Source organism: Macrotis lagotis, chromosome X (assembly GCF_037893015.1).
Source record: "Macrotis lagotis isolate mMagLag1 chromosome X, bilby.v1.9.chrom.fasta, whole genome shotgun sequence".
NCBI lineage: Eukaryota > Metazoa > Chordata > Mammalia > Peramelemorphia > Peramelidae > Macrotis > Macrotis lagotis.
Genome location: NC_133666.1, coordinates 36748350 through 36768957, shown reverse-complemented (window position 1 = coordinate 36768957; position 20608 = coordinate 36748350). Strand labels below are relative to the sequence as shown.

The window sequence follows — 20608 nt, the reverse complement described above, 5'->3', positions numbered from 1 at the left end:
ATTCCTGGGAAGAGCATTTGAATTCAAATTCCTTTGTGGAGAGCTTTGTGATCAATCATGAGCCAACTATTTCAACTATCTGAGCTTCAATTCCCTGTTCAGGAAAATAGAACTAACAATTCCTTCCAGGGTTGCTTTGCTGTAAGAGTCAACGTAAGGGACGAGAAATTATAAAATTCAACACAACCATTTTCTTTTAATTCCATGGGACTTTAACTTTTGGAAGTTTTCTTAAATACATCTGAAAATAGGTCCACTGAGTGGCTTATCTAGTTCCTCTGTAAAGTTCCTTTGAATCACAGGAAAATCCCCCGATAAGCTTTCATTCAAAATTTAAGGGATCAACTCTGTTGGCAAAGAACTAGTCTAGAATCAAAGCAAAAAACTTCATTGATGAAGAAGATGCATGTATTTTTACCATATCATTCTCACTTGGAGCATTCTCATCTTTCTTTGGTGGGTTTCAGACAGAAGTCAAGGGCAGGTCCCTGCCCTGCTCTTATTATATGTTTATATTTAATGTTCTGAGAACAACTGGGTAGGTGAACACAACTTGGTAAGTGAAGATATAATCATTCATTTTGCAGCCTCTTCATAACTGTTCTCAGTATAGCTACAATAGCCTCAGACTTACTAGCTTTTGTTTTTGGGAAAGTCACTTAATGAGGATTTTTGTAAAGACTAAATGAAATATATGTATACCAATTAGCACAGTGTTTGGCAAATAGGAGGCTCTTAATAAATGCTTGGTTCCTTCCTTACTTTATGAAATGGAAAATTAATGAATACACTGAAAAAAGTGACATAGAATCTCACAGCCTCACATTTGTAGCCTGATAGTTCTTAATCTGAATCAGAGATATATGAAGAACATTTATCCCCTTAGGAGATTGGGCAGGAAGAATATGAATCAATCAAGCTATTTTATTGGGTTTTGTTGATCAAAATAAGCATCTGCCAAATTAATCCTAGCTGAGATAACTGTGTGACTGCTTAAGAAGTATATTTCCTGCTAACTAATATAGAAACAGATTTGTGATCATACCATTTCCTTGCCTTGGGCCATTTTTCTGCCTGCATTAGGCCCTCATGGAATGTTGTATCTTGACATTTCCACATTTCTTCCCTGGTTCCATTCCTGTGTGTTGATTTTAAAATGGCTGATGATAATAATGATTATCATAACTGATATTTTATTTTGTGTTTTATAATATACACCAAAGAGCTTTGTATCTTTTATCACGTTTGTTTCTAAAAACAACTCAGTGAGGGAGGCATCACAGTTACTATTATCCCTATGATAAAAATGAGGTAACTGAAACTCATACTGGGTGAATTGCCAGTGGTAACATGGTGGGCATCAGTGGCAAGGGACTAGTCTTCCAGACTTAAATCCAACACTGTATCTGCTACAAGAAATTAGTACTTAAACTAATAGGCAGAGTCTACTGGAAAAAATACATTGAAGACATTTAAAAAGAAACAAAACCAAATGAAGTCTTTTGGTTCCAGATACAAAAACAAGCCATTATCAACAAGCAATACGAAACAAATTGCATGGTACAGTCTGACTGAAGCACATTTTTAGAAAGAGTCAGATTCAAAGGATCAGAGGTCTTCTTTGGAAAACACATATTGGTTCTTCATGCCATCAAAAATAAAAAGATCACTAAACTAGTAAACAAATAAAAAAATAAAACATTGCTTTACAAACAAATCAGAGGGGAGCAGCTAAGTGGTGCAGTGGATAGAGCACCGGCCCTGGAGTCAGGAGTACCTGAGTTCAAATCCAACCTCAAACACTTAATAATGACCTAGCTGTGTGGCCTTGGGCAAGCCACTTAACCCCATTGCCTTCCAAAAACCTAAAAGAAATATTGAAAAAATAAATCAGAGGACTATTTTATTGGAATATATTCATTTCCAACATCCATGAGGTATTACTTTTGTTTAACTGAAGGACAGTTTGCTACAGTTTAAACCTAAAGGCTTCTTGCTCTGTACTCAATGAAGAATTAAAAAAAAAAAACCCAAACCAAAACAGGCCACTATCCTCAACCACATAAATTGGTAAAGAACAAGAATGGGCAAAGAATTGAAGGACAAAGGCCTATGACAAAAGACATAATGATGAGACAGCTTAAAGAGCTATTGAATTGCTGACACGAGAAAAAGTTTCAAATTGAGTTTATAATGTTGCCTTTATGTCTTTTTTAAAATTTGTATTTATTTAAGGGAATGGGGCTAAGAGTGACTTGCCCAAGATCACACAGCTAAGTAATTTAGTGTCTGAGGCTGAATTGGAACTCAGATCCTCTTGACTCCAGGGCTGGTGCTCTATCCACTGTGCCAGCTAGCTGTCCCTGCCTTTATGTCTTAATCATGCTCTGGTCATCTACTGACTGCTTTTATCAAGTTTAATATTTACAGTGGGACTTAGCATTACCAGGTAACTGCCATGGATTCTTGACAAAATTAAGAGAATTCTACCAATGAGAGACAAACATTCATGGTTATCATTAAGGTTATGCTTGTATTTTCATTTTTACCTTCTATTCCAGAGATTTTTAACAGTCACAAAAATCTCTTCCTATACCACATACCAAATCTCCCTCCAGCTGTGGCTGTTTCAGCTTTCTGCCACTTCACTATTGCTAGGAGAGAGTAGGGGCCATTAGAACTTTACCATCATCTCCTTAACCACCTTAAGAGTTAGAGAAGACAAAAAGATGAAATGCATAGATTGTAAAAGTAAATCCATAAAGTGTTTTCTTTACCCCTGAGTCCTTTTGAGCTGCTTCAAAAATGCATCCAGTTGTATTCTAGTCTCCATTCCTGTCTCACTTGCAGGCAGGGATGGGTCTTTTCCTAAAAAAAACAAGCCTTGAAAAGGTAAAAGATAACTTTCTCCTCAATTTCTTCGCCCACATCTCTCTCACTGGTGACCAGCTACATCTTTTCCCTTTAATTGCTATCTGGAAAATCTTTTTTTATTTAATTTGCCTAGCCTAGCCCAGGATTTTGACATCCAAAAGATCATCTACTTGCTAGAGCCATAATTTCTTCACAAATTCCTCCCCATATCTAGAATCCTCTATACTACACTAGAAAACCTCAGTAGCTAATACGTGTCTCCTAGCATGTGATCATTATGACATCCTTAAGAATGAATCCTTTCCCCTTCCCATAAAACATCTGCACTATTCTGATGTCCCAGGGGCAGAGCCAGATACCTGCTGTGCCAGATACCCTAACTTCAAAACAGCATGAAGCATGAACTTGGACTCCTTCCTCTTCCTGCCATTCTACCTAGAGCTCCTTGGCAATAACCTGTTTCAGAGATGAGTTCCTGTCCTGGAGAGAAGGACTGGGGGCTGGCCTAGCCTGGAGCTGTTAGTTTTGGCACCCTACAAGGGCATGACTGTGCTGCCCTAATACCCTTCTTTCATTCTTGCCTTTCATGCCTCTGGGTTTCTACCAGTTAAACCATGTGACTTCCCCTTTTAGACTTTTTCTTAAACATCCAACAAGAGTCTGTTACTTTTAGCACTTTAAGCCCATCTAATTCTTCTGTTAAGTCCCTTTTAGTTCCAGTAGAGCTGATAATTTCTGATAATTTCTAAAGCTCAAAATTTTCCCACAAAATTTAAGAAATCAACAATGCGGGGAAAGAACTAGAATAGAACTGAATCCAAAAACCTGCCCAAATTCTGTGAAGAAGCAGAATTACTATTCCTGGGTAGTTTGTGGGTGCTACACTAGTCTTCATGTCATGGCAAGTCATCTAACATGCTTGGGAGGAAAGCCTGTAGAGGATTTATAAGAGAAGAGGAAAAGTCACAGAGGATGAAAAGGCTTTTTTTTTTTTTTTTGAATGGGTGGTATCTGCAACATTGCCAGGAGGAATAAAACTGATCAAAGAGACCCTAAAATATGAATGGACTTCAGGTACTTGGTACTACAGAAATTGTTCCTGGCCAGGAACATCTTTCCAGCCTCACTGGTGCCCATTATTTCCCTTTCCACATTCCACCATCCAGCCCTCTTGGTTTCTTTCATCTTTTGTCTCCCTGACTTCATAATGTTCATCTCCTAAAACTCTTCTCTTTCTCAAAGAATCCCTCTTTTCCTTCAAGATAGAACTCAATCACCATAAGGAGTCTTCCTCTGCCCAAGTGTTATTATGTTTATTTCCTAACTATGTGTATTTAACCATGTTCAATATAATAAATTCTATATATACTTTTATATAAACTCCTAGAGAATAGAGAATGTTTCATCCTCCCGTACCACCATCATGCTTGTCAATAGTAGGCACTAAAGAAATGTTTGCTGATTGATTTTCTAATTTAAAAAAAGGAAATATCTTAGCTTGGCATTCAAGGCCTTTCACTATCTGGATCAGTCTACCTTTCCAGCCACCTCATCTACCATTAATCTACTACACTCTAGTCAAACAATTAGTCCTTCACAAATACACTTTAGGCTTTGTCTTCAGGCTTTTATTCATGTTGTATCCTCTATCTGGAACCCCACTCTTCCTGGCAATACTTCCTTCCCCAGTCTTCTACACCTACAGAAATCTTTACCATCTTTCAAGATCCAGCTCCACTGTTGCCTTCTCCTTCCATAATCCCTCAAGCTAAGAATTTTCTTTCTCTTCTCCTTATAACCCTCTTACAGATGGATTGTGGGTACAACTTGTTTGACAAATGCTTACAATATGCTCCTCTCTACTTGTCTTGTGAGTACTGGTCAACTTCCTCAGATCATCAATACAAATTGCCCATCGAGAGTGACAAACTATGTTAGGTGCTTCAGAACCTACAAAGATGACCTTGAGAAGCTTGAAACTGAATTATTCATCCTACCAGGTAAACTCTTTAAAGATAAGGATTAAGTCTTACTTAAATTTTCCTTCTCAGAGTACTGAGAAAAGGAACCCAGACCAGAACTGAGATAAGGAGCACAGAACAGAAGTTCATTACATGGGGGGTCAGGAATCCTGAGAAGCCATTACTAGATATTTGAGGAGCAAAGAGAAGGTCAAAACCCAGAGGAGCCCACAGAGGATGAAACTAATGAAGGAAAGAGAGGTATTTTCCCTCTAGTACATTCCTATATAAACAAATTATTTTTACTAACTACTAAAAGAATAATGATGTTTGTCCTTCATTGTTGAAGAAGACATGAAATCAGGAAGATGATGCCATGACAGGCACATGAGTTGGGGACACCCTGCCAAGTCACCAGCCTCATTTTCTCCTCCAGTCATCTGGATCCATTGGCCAGATATGAATCAGGACAACTGGAGATGGCCCTGGATGCAAGGCATTCAAGGTTAAGTGAATTGTCCAAGGTCACACACCTAGTGAGTGTGAAGTGTCTGAGGCTGGATTTGAATTCCCATCTTCCTGAATCCAAGGCTAGTGCTCTATCCACTGTGCCACCTAACTGCCCATACTACTAAAATAGGTTCCTATTTAAACAAGTCATTTTTGCTAACTACTAAACCAAGATGTTTCTACACTGCTGAAGGACTGAAAGTGCTTTTAACATCCTTTGTATATTTCATCATCCTGAAAACACATCCCTGGTTACTCTGTCCTTGTTATGGTTCTGGGGGATATACAATAGGTATTCCACAGATATCTGTTTAATTATATCAAAAGTGACCCTAGAGCCATCTGGACTAAAGTATCATCCCATAACCATGGAGGAGTCACAAAAGAGACATTTCACAATGTGGCTGTCATACTTTCTGTTTAAAAAAATTATTCTAGTTCAGGTTCTGAAATGTTAATTTTCTTTCTTCTTATATGAGATCAGGTAATCAGATTCACATGGAAACCTAGAAAAATCATCATCAGTAAATAGAAAACTAAAACAAAATAGTATGTTTAACCCTAAATCCAAGATACATTCTCATTCATTTCAGGGAAATAAAATCAGATACTTCAGAATAAAACCACCAAATACTTCATCTTTAATAGGGTAAGGCATTCCTGACATAAAATTAATAAATGACAATAATAATAAAAGACCTTTAAAATTATTTTTAGCATTCTTAACCCTTAATTCTTATTCATATGAGTCTCAGAATTAAATGATTTTGAATTCCTAAATTTCATGATTTTCTATCATACATTTCAATTTGGTAATCATTAAATCATAAAAAAATTACAGACAATATTCTTAAGAAATCCAGGAGCATTTTTTCAAGAATTATATGTTTGTGTGTGTGTGTGTGTGAGAGAGAGAGAGAGAGAGAGAGAGAGAGAGAAAACACCTTCAATTTTTGACTTTAGATAAATAAATCAAGCCCAGATGCCAGCAGTTCTATGTGACCCTTTGAAAAAGGCAACCTTTAAAAACTTATTTTTCTTTCATTGCAAAAGACAGAAGAAGCAAAGGAGAAACACAACTCATAAAAATGGGTAAAATGGTTTACCAGCTTGGGGAAAAAGCACCACCTAGCCAAACTCCAGCTACAGGATAGGCTTATGTTTTTTAAAGTTACAAATAAACTGACAGAAATAGCTGCATATTTGTCTTCTGCATCATATACCTGCCCAGACTTCCAACATAAACTTTCTTGGAACAGATCATGCAGTTTCCGTGGAGCTGGCAATCTTTGCTGAACAGAATGGCCTCAGATGTCCAGAATGTAAGTTCTTCTTCCTCATTTTTGCCTCCTGGCTTCCCTGGTTTAATGTCCCTGCAAAAATTCTACCTTTTAAAGGGAGCCATTCTCATTCCTTCTTAAATCCAGGGCCTTTCCTCTATTGATTTTTCCTCTTTATCTTGTATATATCTTGTTTTTACACAATTGTTTACATGCTGTCTCTCCCATTTTACTTGGAGTTCACTGAAACAAGAACTCTTACTTTTCTTTTCCTTATATTTCAATTGTGTCCAACTCTTCATGAATCTTTTTGGGGTTTTGAGGGCAAAGATCCTAAAGTGATTTGCTATTTCCTTCTCCAGCTCATTTTATATATGAGGAAACAGAGGCAAACTAGATTAATTGATTTGCTCAGGGTCACACAGTAAGTGTGTGAGGTTATATTTGAACTCATATATTCCTGACTCCTGTCCAGGCAGCGCCACCTACTGAGCACAGTGACACACAGTAGGCACTTAATAATGTTTTATTCCTTCATTCTCAAAGAAGACCATGACATCAGGGAGGTGATGCCATGACAAGCATGTGATGTGTTAGTGTGTGTGTGTGTATGTGTGTATCATATCTATCTTTCATACTGAATATCTAAGATCCTGAAACAAATATGATGATGTTGGTCCTTTGTTCTCAAAGAAGATCACGAAATCAGGGAGGGGATGCTATGACAAGAATATGAACTGCATTTGAGTGAGGTAGTAGTGTGCTAAGTCACCAATCTCACTTTCTCCTCCAGAGCCATCTGGGTCCAGTGGTCAGATGTGAACCAGGATGCCCTGGACGCCAGGCCATCAGGCAATATAACCTCAGACACCAGCTGTGTGACTGATCAAATTAATTTATCTTGTTTACCTCTGTTTCCTCATATATAAAATGAGCTGGAGAAGGAAATAGCAAATCACTTTAGTTTCTTTGACCACAAAGATATTTTAATATAGATGAAATCCTTTTCCTCTTTCTTTGATCTCTTTGGATATAGGTCTGGTAGTGTTTAGGTTGATTAAAGGAAATGAAAAGTTTAGGAAATTTTGGGTTATTGTTTCAAACTGCTTTCTATAATGGTTGTACCAATTGAGGCAGCCAAATGGTAGAACAGATACAGGACTGGGCCTAGAGTCAAGAAGACCTGGATCCCAGGAAAATAAAGCCACATCCACTAGCTAAGTTCAAGGAAACTGTGCCTACGTTTCTATAAATATAAAATAGGATTAATAATGGAACCTAAATTGTTGGGGGGGGGTTGTTTGTTTTTTATTGGTTTTTGCAAGGCAATGGGGTTAATTGAATTGTCCAAGGTCACATCGCTAAGTAATAATAATTGTCTTGGAGTCAGGTCCGCCTGACTCCAAGGCCAGTGCTTTTTCCACTGCACCACCTAGTGCCCCAACTTGTTAGGCTATCATGAGGACTAAGTGAATTAGTTGTAAGGTACTTCATACAGTGTGATACATAGCAGTCCTATATAATTGCTAGCTATCACCATCATCATCATTAGCAATTCAAAGATCCACCAATAATACCTGCTTGTCCTATAGCACTTTCAACATTGCTCATTTTACTTTTTTAACCAACTTTACCAGTTTGATGAGAATCAGGTGAAACCTCAGGATTGCTTCCCTTAGCATATCTTTAATTGTAAATGTTATGGAACATTTTTGAGCTAGCTTTTGATAGTATGAATTTTTTCTTTCAAAAACTACCTGTTTGGCCATTTGAGGAATGGATGGTTGTGGAGACACCTACCTATAATACCTGCTGATAAGGAGGTTGAGGCTGGCAGAGGCCTTGAGCTCTAAAATACTGTGTTGCAAAAAACTAAACTCATCAGATGTCTCAATAGAACCAGGCTTAAATACAGTGAAACCCTGGGAGTAAGAGGTTGCCAGGTTGCCTAAGGAGGGACAAGCAGGAATGGAGAAGAACCAAGGTACCAAACACAAGTGGCACAGAGTACATGAGTACCAAGGGCACTTCCACAGTGGTTAAGAAAAGAATACTTAGTCTCAAACAATGGGAAATGTCTCATTTGGACACATTTGAATAAATTCCTTATATATCTTGGAAATGAAATCTGTATCAGAGTAACTGACAAGAATTTTACCCAGGTAGCTGCTCCCTTTGTTATTTTATCAATATTAGTTTTGTTTACACAAAATATTTTATTTACATTTTATATAACCAAAATTGTTCATTTAATATTTTCAAATCTGTTCCATCACTGATTTGGTCATGGCCTCTTCACCTACCTACAGATCCCAAAACAGAATTTCTTCCTTTCTCTTCCAATTGGTTTATGATATGATCTTGTATATCAGGGTTATGTCTCTAGACTACCAAAGTTGATTCAATCTGTTTGTGGCTTACCTGTTTAACTATTCGATCTCTCAAATAATTCCAAATTGTTTTGATGATTACTGTTTTGGAGTATAGCCTGATATTTGACTTCCTCCCTTCCTACTTCTTTCCCATCATTTCCCAAAAGATTCTTGACCTTTTTTTTCCTCCAGGTGAATTCTGTTCATTTTTTCCCAAGTTATAGGTAAGTAGAAAGTAATGCTTTGGGAGTTTGATGGGTTTGGCATGGAAATGTAAGTTGTATATATTTAAAAATAGGATTATTTAAGGAAGATAATCTAGAAGACTTTCCAGTACAGGGAGGAATAAAACAATGTGAGAAATTCTAGCTATAACAAAAAACCAAGAAAAAGAAATTAAGAGAATAAGCATAGCTAAAAAGGAAACAAAATCTGGGATTTCTTTCAGATGAAATGATTACTTAGAGAAGTTGAAGGGTCACCTAAAATTAATTGAAAATTTTCATCAGTGTAGCAAGATGTTAAATAAATCCACACAAACCTTTAGTATCTTTTTGTATCTGATGAGCACAACCTTACATGAGGAAATAGAAAGAGATAGTCTTTTTAAAATAACTACTGAATGTATAAATACTTTGGAGTCTACCTACCAAGACATAAAAAATGAACTATATGGATACAACTACAAATCACTATATATAGAAATAAAATGAACCTAAATAATTTTAGAGTGTTAATTGTTTATGGGTAGGTTGAGCTAATATAGTACAAATGGTGTCCTGACCAGTCAGACATGCCTGAAATGACTGAACAACTACAATCAAAATTAATTATTCAATGCCAAGCTAAGCCCTGGGGAAAACTCAAACTAAAAAGATAAAGGCAGATGTTAACCTAGCAAACAAATTGAAAAGAAACAATTTGACAAATGAAAAAAAAATTTCATAAAAACCAAGAGAGGAATGAATGGAGGAATGAATCCAGGAGTAGTAGGCAGCCAATAATAATCAAAGTGAAATAAACTGAGCACTAGGAAAAAGTCATCAGGTTTAGCAGCAATTATCATAATCCAAGAGAAAGAAGCTTCTATAGGACTATATGGTGGGAAATGAGATTATAGAGAATTGACAATTGAAGAAATCAAGTATGTCTTAACTTTTCCATGATTATTTTTTCAATGAAAAACTAAAAGGGACATATGATGATAGTCTCCGGCCATTACAGGATCAGATGAAGGGGTTTGCTTTTTTGTTTTGTTTTGTTTTTTGTAGATGCAAATAGATCTGAACACAAATATAGACATAAGTGAAAGAACCAAGAGACAGAAATAGATATTAAAAGTACTTAAGGAATAATCAATATACCCTGCGACAGAAATGCATGAAAAGAATGGGATCCAAAGGAGAAAAAGAAAAACGAGGTCTAATAGTAACTTGTCTAAAGTCACACAGAAAACAAGTAACAGATTTAGAATTTGAAATCCAGTTCTATGACAAATGAGGAGCACATAAATTGCGCACCTTTACCCATGATCATTTGACTTACAAATGTCAGATTTACTAAAAGTGTAGTCTTCTTTAATGGGAAAGCTTTACACTGTGTCTTCTTCCCCAGGATGTCTTCTATAAATACTGAAGCATGATTTAAAATATGGAGCTAGTGGGGTGAGGAGTGGAGAGAATCTCTACAAAAACATTTATAGCACCATTATTCATGATGGCAAAAACTGAGAAACCAAATTTGATCAACTAAATGCCATACTAATAGAATTATAGTACTGTAATAGCATATGGTTAATAGGAAGAGAACAGAGAAAAAAAGGAATGAAAACAAGTGCAAACAGACTAGTAGACAAACTGACTAACTATATTAATACTAATGCTACAACCATCAAAAATTTACACAGAATAAAAAAAGTGCTAAGAGGACACGGGAGTTGTTTTATTAATATCTTGTTAAAAATCAATGTTTACCTTTTTATTAAAAGTACAAAATAATGAGGGTTATGGTTTTTACACAGTTATTTCTATTTTTGGTTGTATGTTGCTATTCAGACATTTCATTCATGTGAATGACTCATTCATGTGACTCCCCATGACCCCTTTTGTAATTTACTTGGCAAAGATACTGGAATGACATGCTATTTTATTTTCCATATTATTTTACAGATGAAAAAACTGAGGCAAAAAAGGTAAAATGACTTGTCCATGATCACACAGTAAGTGTCCAAGGTCAAATTTGAATTTGAGTCTTCCTGACTCCAAGCCCATTATCCACTGCACATTTTTGTTTATGTACTTTCATATATATATTCCCAGCTTGGCATCTCAAATTCAACATTCTCCTCAAAAGATCATCTTCCCTCTAAACAGGACACTTTTCAAAAATACCTCTGTCAATTAAGGATACCCTCAGCCTTCCAAGTAATTCAGTTTCCCTTCAGTCATCCTTGAGTCCTCCCTTTCCCTCCAATCATGTCTTTTTTTATGTTTTTTGGCAAGGCAAATGGGGTTTAAGTGGCTTGCCCAAGGCCACACAGCTAGGTGATTATGAAGTGCCTGAGACCGGATTTAAAACCAGGTACTCCTGACTCCTGGGCCCGTGCTTTATCCACTAAGCCACCTAGCCACCCCTCCAATCAAGTCTTGTTGATTCTAACTCTACGTCTTCCATATCCTCCCCCTTCTTTTTTTAAAATGTGTTTTCTATTTATATTTTCTCTTTTTACATAATTACTACTATTACTACTACTACTACTACTACTACTACTACTACTACTACTACTACTACTACTACTACTACCATTGCTACTAATGCTTCACATTGAAGATGACTACAACAATCAATCAAATGATTGGAGGTATGAGTTGCACAATTATATTCATTATAATTTTAGCTATCCTCAATATTCCTCTCACTCCCAGAGTTATGTCATATAACAATTTCTAAAGATAAAACAAAGAAGAGGAAAATAATGAACATAACTGATGAATAGACTGAAATAATGAAAATATGTCCAATGTCTAAAACCTATAGACATCTCACTTCCACTAAGGGATAGGTTAGGGATAGCCTCTCATATCTTTTCATTCAAGTCATGCTTGCTCTTAACAATTTTGTATCTTTCACTTTTGAATTTTTGTTTCCCTGTGGCTGTTTTTTTCATTTACCTTGCTGAAGTTACTGTGAATACTTTTTTCTCATCTTTACTTATTTTACTCTACCTCTGTTCATGTATGTCTTTCTATGCATCCCAGGAGTCATCAAATTCATCATTTTTCACATTGTAGTAACATTCCCTAATAGTCTTGTAGCACAATTTGCTTAATCATTCTCCTGCTCTTTTTAGTCAAGGGATCACCATCCTACTTCAGGTCCTCCATACCTCTTTACTAAATTATTGAGATGATTACCTAATTGGTTTCTTCCCTAATGTCTTTCCTTTCCAATTTCTCTTCTCCAATGCCCCCCAAAATACACCAGAGACTTTCTATAGCTTCAAGATATGACATAAGTCCTCACCTGAAATTTGAAAAAATCTATTTCTCAATCTATCAATCTATTGTCACGTACTTATTTATGTGATTCTCTTTTAATTGCCTTATATCTCTGTCAAACTGGCCTACACACTGTCTTGGAACTCAAGGTTTCATTTTCCAACTATGCCTTTGTATAGACGCCAAGCCATGAATGCTTCTCTCTACCTCTTGAAAGTTTTAGATTCTTTCAAGGCTTTGCTCAGGTGAAACTTTTTTTTTTATTTTTATTTATTTTTAGGTTTTTTGCAAGGCAATGGGGTTAAGTGGCTTGCCCAAGGCCACACAGCTAGGTAATTATTAAGTGTGTGAGGCCAGATTTGAACTCAGGTACTCCTGACCCCAGGGCTGGCTCTATCCACTGTGCCACCTAGTCACCCTCAGGCAGAACTTTTTAAAGTTTTTCTTACCCCCTCTTCTTATATAATAGATATGCAATAGGATATATATTTGAGAGTAATGTTATTAATAAACTACTAATGAATTGACATAATACGTTAACTTTTTATAAGTAGGCTTAAAATGAATTTATCAAAAAAAATTCTAAATGGTCTATTCTGACAATGATGAAAATGATAAGCAAAGAATTCATGATAGAGTAGTACTAATTATATTTACATAGAACTTTAGGAAATATAACATATTTTCCTTACAACTACCCTAGGAGGAACATACCACAAGCATTATTATGCTTATTTTATTTTCAGTTTTTTTGTTTTTTTAAAAGGCAATGGGGTTAAATGACTTGCCCAGGGTCACATAGCTAAGTAATTATTAAATGTCTGAGGCTGCATTTGAACGCAGGTCCTCCTGATTCCAGGGCCAACTCTTTATCTACTGCTCCACCTAGCTGTCCCCTCCAATTTAGATATGTAGAAAATAAGGCACAGAAAAGAGTGAGCTGCTCAAGATCCGAAATGGGATTTGAACTTTGGCCTCTGTAAGCCAAGTCCAGGCCTGTTTATATCTATATGATATTACTTCAATTCTCATACTCAACCACCTGCATTTGAGTTGAACAAAAACAAATTCAAATATTGGATGAAAGAATTAGATCAAAAAATTTGGGCTTAAAGCTTAGCTTAAAATCAGGGGTTTTCAATTTACCAATTTTGAACTTTTTCCCCCAATATTCTCTTGAATATAACTGGTTTCCTTTATGATTCAATATATCTTGCTTTACTCATTTAAAACTATAATTCTGAGATAGGCTTCCTCAAACTTCTAAAGGCAATCCTGCAGGGGTGTCCTGGTTAATGTCTAACAATTGGTTTTCTGGGAAAATGAGCACATGTGAAACCATACACACACACACACACACACACACACACACACACACACAGACACAATATACTTTTAAGTCAAAGATAAATTAATATTTTCCACATCACTTTTTGACATTTAGACAATCAACAACAAAAAAAAATAAAGCCTTGGTCTTTTATTTGCTTAAATGTAAATGCTCACATTGAAAATTTAACAATCAGTTTAAAAAAAGGTGAATAACTGCTAATCTAATGTAATAAGGAACAAATTATTAGGTCTCAGGAAGGATATAAGGAATGACCTTAGCCCACTGGGGAGACTTAATGATAAAACATGCTTCAAAATTCATGAGCCTAAAGACATGATTTATCTCTCTTGTTAAAAACTTGAGAAAGGACTCAGTATGTTGTATAGACTCCCTGTGAAGAACCTGCATAAAACATGGTGAGTCTAAGGATGAGAGTAGAAAAGGCCCAGACTGGTTGAGATCTCCATCACTGGAGGGGGTTGATGAGATCACGGTACCGGAACGTCTCACATCAGATGGATGTAATAAAGAGCGACTACTGCTGCAAACCATGCTTCCAACAAGACTAGGCCAAGAGACATTCTGGGTGCAGCAGATTCAGTAAGTAATGACAGAAATTAATTATTAATCTGGGTCATTATCTTCAAAGAATACATCTATGTAAAGTTAAGTTGAGCTTGCTGTTATGGAGCTACTGAACAATACAGTGGCATTTAATACATTTTGGATATAAGGATGAACACTATAATTTATGAGGCTCAATCACTCTGAGGTTAAATAACTCTGGGGCTAGATTTTAGAAGTTATAAGGTACTAAAAAGGTCATGTTTTACAGTTAAAATTTACCTTGTGGTAATTCTGAATACTAAATCTTAAAAATGATTAAAATTATATCACAATAGTGGATGGCAAAGAACTTAAAAGATCTATTTTAATATACTGTAAAATGTCTGTCATAAATTACTTAATTATTACAGGCATATTACCTTTCACCATTCTTTCTTGTTAAAAGTCTAGAAAAAAATTTCCTGTTTTTACAGATACACCAATGAACAAGAATGAAAAAGACAACTCTTTTCCCCACATGTAATAATCACATTAACTCCCTTCCAAAGAAAAACTAAACCAATTCATTTGAATGCCTTTAAACATGCTTTCTAGAAGTAATAGAAAAGGACTAATCTGTCTAAAACTCAGAATATTTTTAAAATGTAGGAAATTGAATCACATATCAAGAAGGAGGAATGAAGGAAGGCCCCTCCACTTGATGTTAAGAGTTATTTAGTCTTGACAGATATTACTGCCTGCTCTTCATGTCCATAGTCATAATTTTAGGGGTTCATTTTCTCATTTTTCTATGCATCTTACCAAAATGTCCCAGGTCAGAGATCCTGACCAGATAGCAATTTACCAAGGCAAGGATAACATATTTTTGAAAAGGGTAATCCTGAGAAGAGTACAAAATCCAGGAGGAAAGTAAACTGCTTTATGGTCCATGAAGGGTTAGAATATCTACAATATGATATAATCATAGATTGGCATATGGAAGGTTCAGGTTCTGCTTTTGACACTGGCTGCATGACCATGGGCAAGTCATTCAATATCTCAGCATGTGAGACAATTTGCTAATACTCTAAATGACAGATAAGTTGGTGTTCTGCATTGATAGTGGGAGCTTCCCCACACCAATGAAATCAAAGGTCTGCATTTTAAAAAAAAACAGAGAAAGAAGTAATGATGTACAGGCACACCACAATTTATTGTGCTTCATGGATATTTTTTTTTTTTTTTTTACAAATTGAAGGTTTGTGGATACCCTGTATTGACCAAGTCTATTGGTGCCATTTTTTCCAACAGCATGTGCTCAAGTCACGCCTCTGTCACATGTGAGTAAATTTTGTTATATTTCAAACTTGTTCATTATTATCATATCTGTTATGGTGACATGTGATTGATGAGCTTTGATGTTACTATTGTAATTGTTTTGATGTAGAACTTAATCTATAAATATTATGTGTATTCTGACTGGTTTTTTCATTGATCAGACATTTCCCAACTCTATCCCTTCCCTTGAGCCTATTCACTGAGACACAATAATAATGTAAGTAGTTCAATTAATAATTCTGAAATGGTCCCTAAGTGTTTAAGTGAAAGGAAGAGTCCATCTATGCGGCAAACTGCATTGTTGACTTATTTTAAGAAATTGTGACAGCCATCCCAACCTTCAGCAACCACCACCCTGATCAGTGAGCAGATGTCAACACTGATGTAAGACATTTCACCAACAAAATATTATGACTTATTGAAGACTCTAGAGATGATGGTAAGCATTTTTTAGCAATAAAGCATTTTTCAATTAATATATATACAGTGCCTTTTTTAGACATAACACTATTGCGCACTTAATAGACTACAGTATAGTGAAAACTTACCTTTTATATGCACTGGGAAACCAAAAAAAATTGTGTGACTTATATTTGCCTTATTACGGTGGTCTGGAACCAAACCCATATCTCCAAGACAAGCCTATAGACTATTTGAAGCATAGTCTATATGCAGAGAGGAGAATCATGGGAGATGAGGATTGGGAAATAAAAAAGTTGGAATGAGGCTGTTGAAAGCCTTCTCCTGACAGAATTTCTGATAAAGTCTGCCTTTTAATGGGCAGCTCAGGGATCCTGTGGTCTGGAGTAAGAGTAGGAGGTAGATTAAAGTTCTGTCTCAGGCTCAAAGCAGCCCTGTCATTCAAATGGACAACTGATTCATTCAGAGTCATAGTATCATCTTCCTGGACTTAAGAAGCTAATGAATCAAGCTCACAAATTCAGAAGTCATACAATTTCAAGCTAGCAGATCCCCTGGATGTCACCTAGTCTGGTTCTTCCTAATTTTGTAAATGAAGAAACAAAAGATTTTAGATTATTCCTAATATGCTTAGGCATCTTAGTGTCATGTAACATAGAAAAAAACTTCTACTCACATTGATTTTTTAAAATAAGAATAGTTATATGAAAGGCACACAGTGAAATGTCAGAGTATGGAGAAAATATCAGCAGGTTAGAATAGAAGGATTTCTGCATCAAATTCCACAATATTCAATAAAGAAACCATTCCACAGTTAATGGAAGATAGGTAGCTATGTAATTTAAGATATGATCTGATGATCTAGTTTTTCAGTGCTCTTTATCTACTGTTGATATTTTACTAATTCCATTCCTTGCAAAAAGAAACAAGTTTGACTGTGGGGAAAAAGACAACAACCTATTTTCATAGTTTAAAAAGATCCCTAGCACAAGTTCCAGTTTAAAAAAAAGAGACACCTTCCAATGCCATTTCATTTCCAGAGAAAACCATTTTTAAAAAAGTGAACTCATCATAAAATCAATTTCTTCAAGGCAGGGTAGGAGATTCAGAGTGAAATTAAGAGGCAGTACTATATCCTTTCTGTAGAAGGGGAGAGTCATCTGGGTACAAAGCGTGGGTGGTTCCCCTCAGTTCTGAGGTGTGGCCATTGCCATATCATTTCAAGGGATCAGAGGGGCACTAAGAAAGTCTGAAATGTAGTAGAATTGAGAATCAGTGATTAGCAATAAGGCTGAGTAGTTGCTCTCAACATAAATCCACCTGATTAAAAGATATTATGTGACAAATCTATAGTAATTAAGTCTAAATGAATAAAAGATACTACATGAATAAGAAAATTTATGGAATAATATCCAAAAGCTCCCAATATTCAGAACTTCCAATCATTGTACTTTCTCCCAATGAAACCTAAGGGTCGAAGGTATTAAACATAAACAACTTAGTAAATTATCCTCTCATATCTGTGGCACACTTACAAGCCTTTGAAGAGGTAGAAAATGTTAATTTTATTTTTAAGTGTAACTGGGATTCATACTCCAAAGTTCTGGGATCCAGTGGGGTGGCTTTTGTGAGCAGCAGATCGTGAAATTTCCTAACTCCCTCACATACATATATCCCTGAAACTGTGTAGGGAGGGAAAGGTATGGCTTAGGAGGAAAGGAAAACCTTCATATTCTAAAGGTGAGGCTACTCCTTCATCTGTTCAGCCACACTTGCAGACAATGACACCTGTGGGGTGTGTGTGTGTGTGTGTGTGTGTATAAAATGATATGTTCACAAAAGGGGGTGGGGAAGTCAACAATTATGAGAAACCAAAAATGCTAGTAGATGTTCAGAATAACTGCTTAATAAATGTTTAGCAACAGAAGAAACAAAACAAATAAAATAGACTTGATTATTTTTTGGCAAGGCAAGTACTAAGTGTCTGAGGTAGGATTTGAACTCAGATGCTCCTTACTCCAGGGTCAGTACTCTATCCACTGTGCCACCTAGCTGCCCCTAGACTTGATTTTTTATCTCCAGTTCAGTCACTTACTACCTGTGTGACAACAAATAGTTCACTTAACCTCTTTAGGTCTGTTTTTAAATTTAAAAAATAAGGGGAGTTAGGCTACATGACATCTTGAGTCTTTTTCGGCTCTACCGAATCTATCATCATCATCATCATCATCATCATCATCACCACTGCTACTACTACTATCCATTAATGAATAAACTCTAAGGATCTTTCTAGCTCCAAATGCTATGAAAATCAAGCACAGAGCTTGAGACATAGTTTGGTCCTACTTAAGTGAATATTGGCTGATTAATAAAGTGTTTTTCATTGATACTTATAAGAAAACATTTGCAACATCACTCCAGTCTAATCATATGATCAGCTATTACCCTAAAAATTCATGGTAAAGGAGGAGTCAAAAATGCTTGGTCCCTAATGCTAGGGAAATCTATACAATATGACACACTGGAGAACACCTAGCTAATATTGAAACCTTGGTCACCTTGATGACATGGTCTAACTACCTTTCCAATACTGGATGCTCCTTCATTCATTCTCCTTGGCTTTAATGGTTAAGGTAGGAAAGCTGGAATACTCCTTGCTCTCCCCTGCCATTTCCAGCTTTCCCCCTTCTATCTACAACACGCAGTAATTTTTCCTCCTTTGAGGTTCTTATAATTCATGTCTAACACCCCCCAAAATTCTAATAGCTGTTGTCAACATATTCTTCTTCTTCAATGAGTCTGGCATATGACTCACAATTTTCCTCTCCTCCTGCCACCATATTAGGGGACTTCAAAATACAAAGTAAATATCCCTCAAACATCAAAAACACACAGTACCTCAAACTATTCACTTCATATGACCTACTCCTCTTTTATTCCATCTCAGTCATACACAAAAGATACCTTTGATATTGGCATCATTCACAAATATGCTACCTCCATGTTCAAGAATTTCATAATCCCTATATATGTCTCAAACCTACTTTTATCCACATTGTGATCTCCAATCCCTCAATCATTTAGTGCTCTCTCAGGTCATCCATCTCCTCTCCTCTTTTCCCCAACCTGACTCCTTGGGGAACTTGTTTAACTCTACATTCTCCTCTTTTGAGTCCCTAGTTTCCTTATCATATCACCAATTGTAGTATGACAAGACTTGGGCTTTTATCACTCTCAGCATGCACCACCTTCTGATACATATGCTACTGAATGAAGGTAAAGAAAATCACACAATCTGACTCAGTTTAGCACAAATTTACGTTACATAATCTTACCTGGGCCCTCATCACTGCCATACAATCCTACTACATCTCCCTCATCAACTCACTCTATACTGTAGCTCAATCAATTTTTTTAATCCCTCCTCTAATCTCACATGGTTCCCCTACCCTCATTCTCTCAACTGAGAACTACGCCTCAAAACTTACAGATAAATTGAGGTCATTCCCAGGAACTCTCTCTTTTCCTTTCTTTCTTATCTATCATGCAGATACCTTATTCCATTATCTCTTGCGTCTCTATCTCACAAAAAGAGGTGACCTTACTCCTTCCATTCCATCCTATGTATTCCAACAGAGTGTCCCCTCTATCATCCCCAATATATCAAATCTTCAATTTCTCTATCTGCTCGCTACTTCCCCACTGTCTAGAAACATGCCAATGTCACCTCCATCATCAAAAAAATTCATTTGATTGTTTCATCCCTGCTATCATCCTATATCATTTCTGTCCTCTGTGGTGAAACTCCTTAAGAAGGTCATATACAATAAAGGTCTCCACATGTTTTCCTTTCAGTTTCTTCTAAATCCTTACAATCTGGTTTCTAACTTTATCATTCCATCAAAATTCCTCTCTCTTAAGTTAAGATACTGCTCATCACCTTCTTTCATTCACTCTTCTCTCTAGATTTTTGGAACACTATTTTCTCCTGGTTCTTTTCCTATTAGACTACTCTCATAATCTCCTTTGCTAGATACATTAAACAGATACTCAACCAGATTACATCCTCTAAATCTATGTCACACAAAACTCTATCCTGGGCTTTCTTATTTTATCCCTCTATTTTACTTCACCTGGTTATCCCATTGATTTAATTACCATCTATATCATGGGTGGGGAACCTTTTATCTGCCAAGGATCATGTGGATATTTATAACATCATTCACAGACCATATTTGGTCAACTATTTAATCAAATCACCCCTAAAAAGGTACTAGATTTATTGAATTTTGTCCTATTACACCTATGGTTCCCTTGGCAATGCCAGACCAATATAACCAATAGGCCACAAGTTCCCCACCTCTGATCTATATGGTGATGATTCTTTTTTTTAAATTTTTTTTGCAAGGCAATGGGGTCAAGTGGCTTGCCCAAGGCCACACAGCTAGGTAATTATTAAGTGTCTGAGACTGGATTT

At 36.2% G+C, this 20608-nt stretch overlaps 1 pseudogene; it reads left to right on the top strand.

Moving 5' to 3' along the window:
* LOC141498634 (ubiquitin-conjugating enzyme E2 C-like) overlaps window positions 1-14889 on the top strand; it is a 29484-nt pseudogene extending 14595 nt beyond the window's left edge.
* Window positions 14890-20608: the final 5719 nt, after the last annotated feature.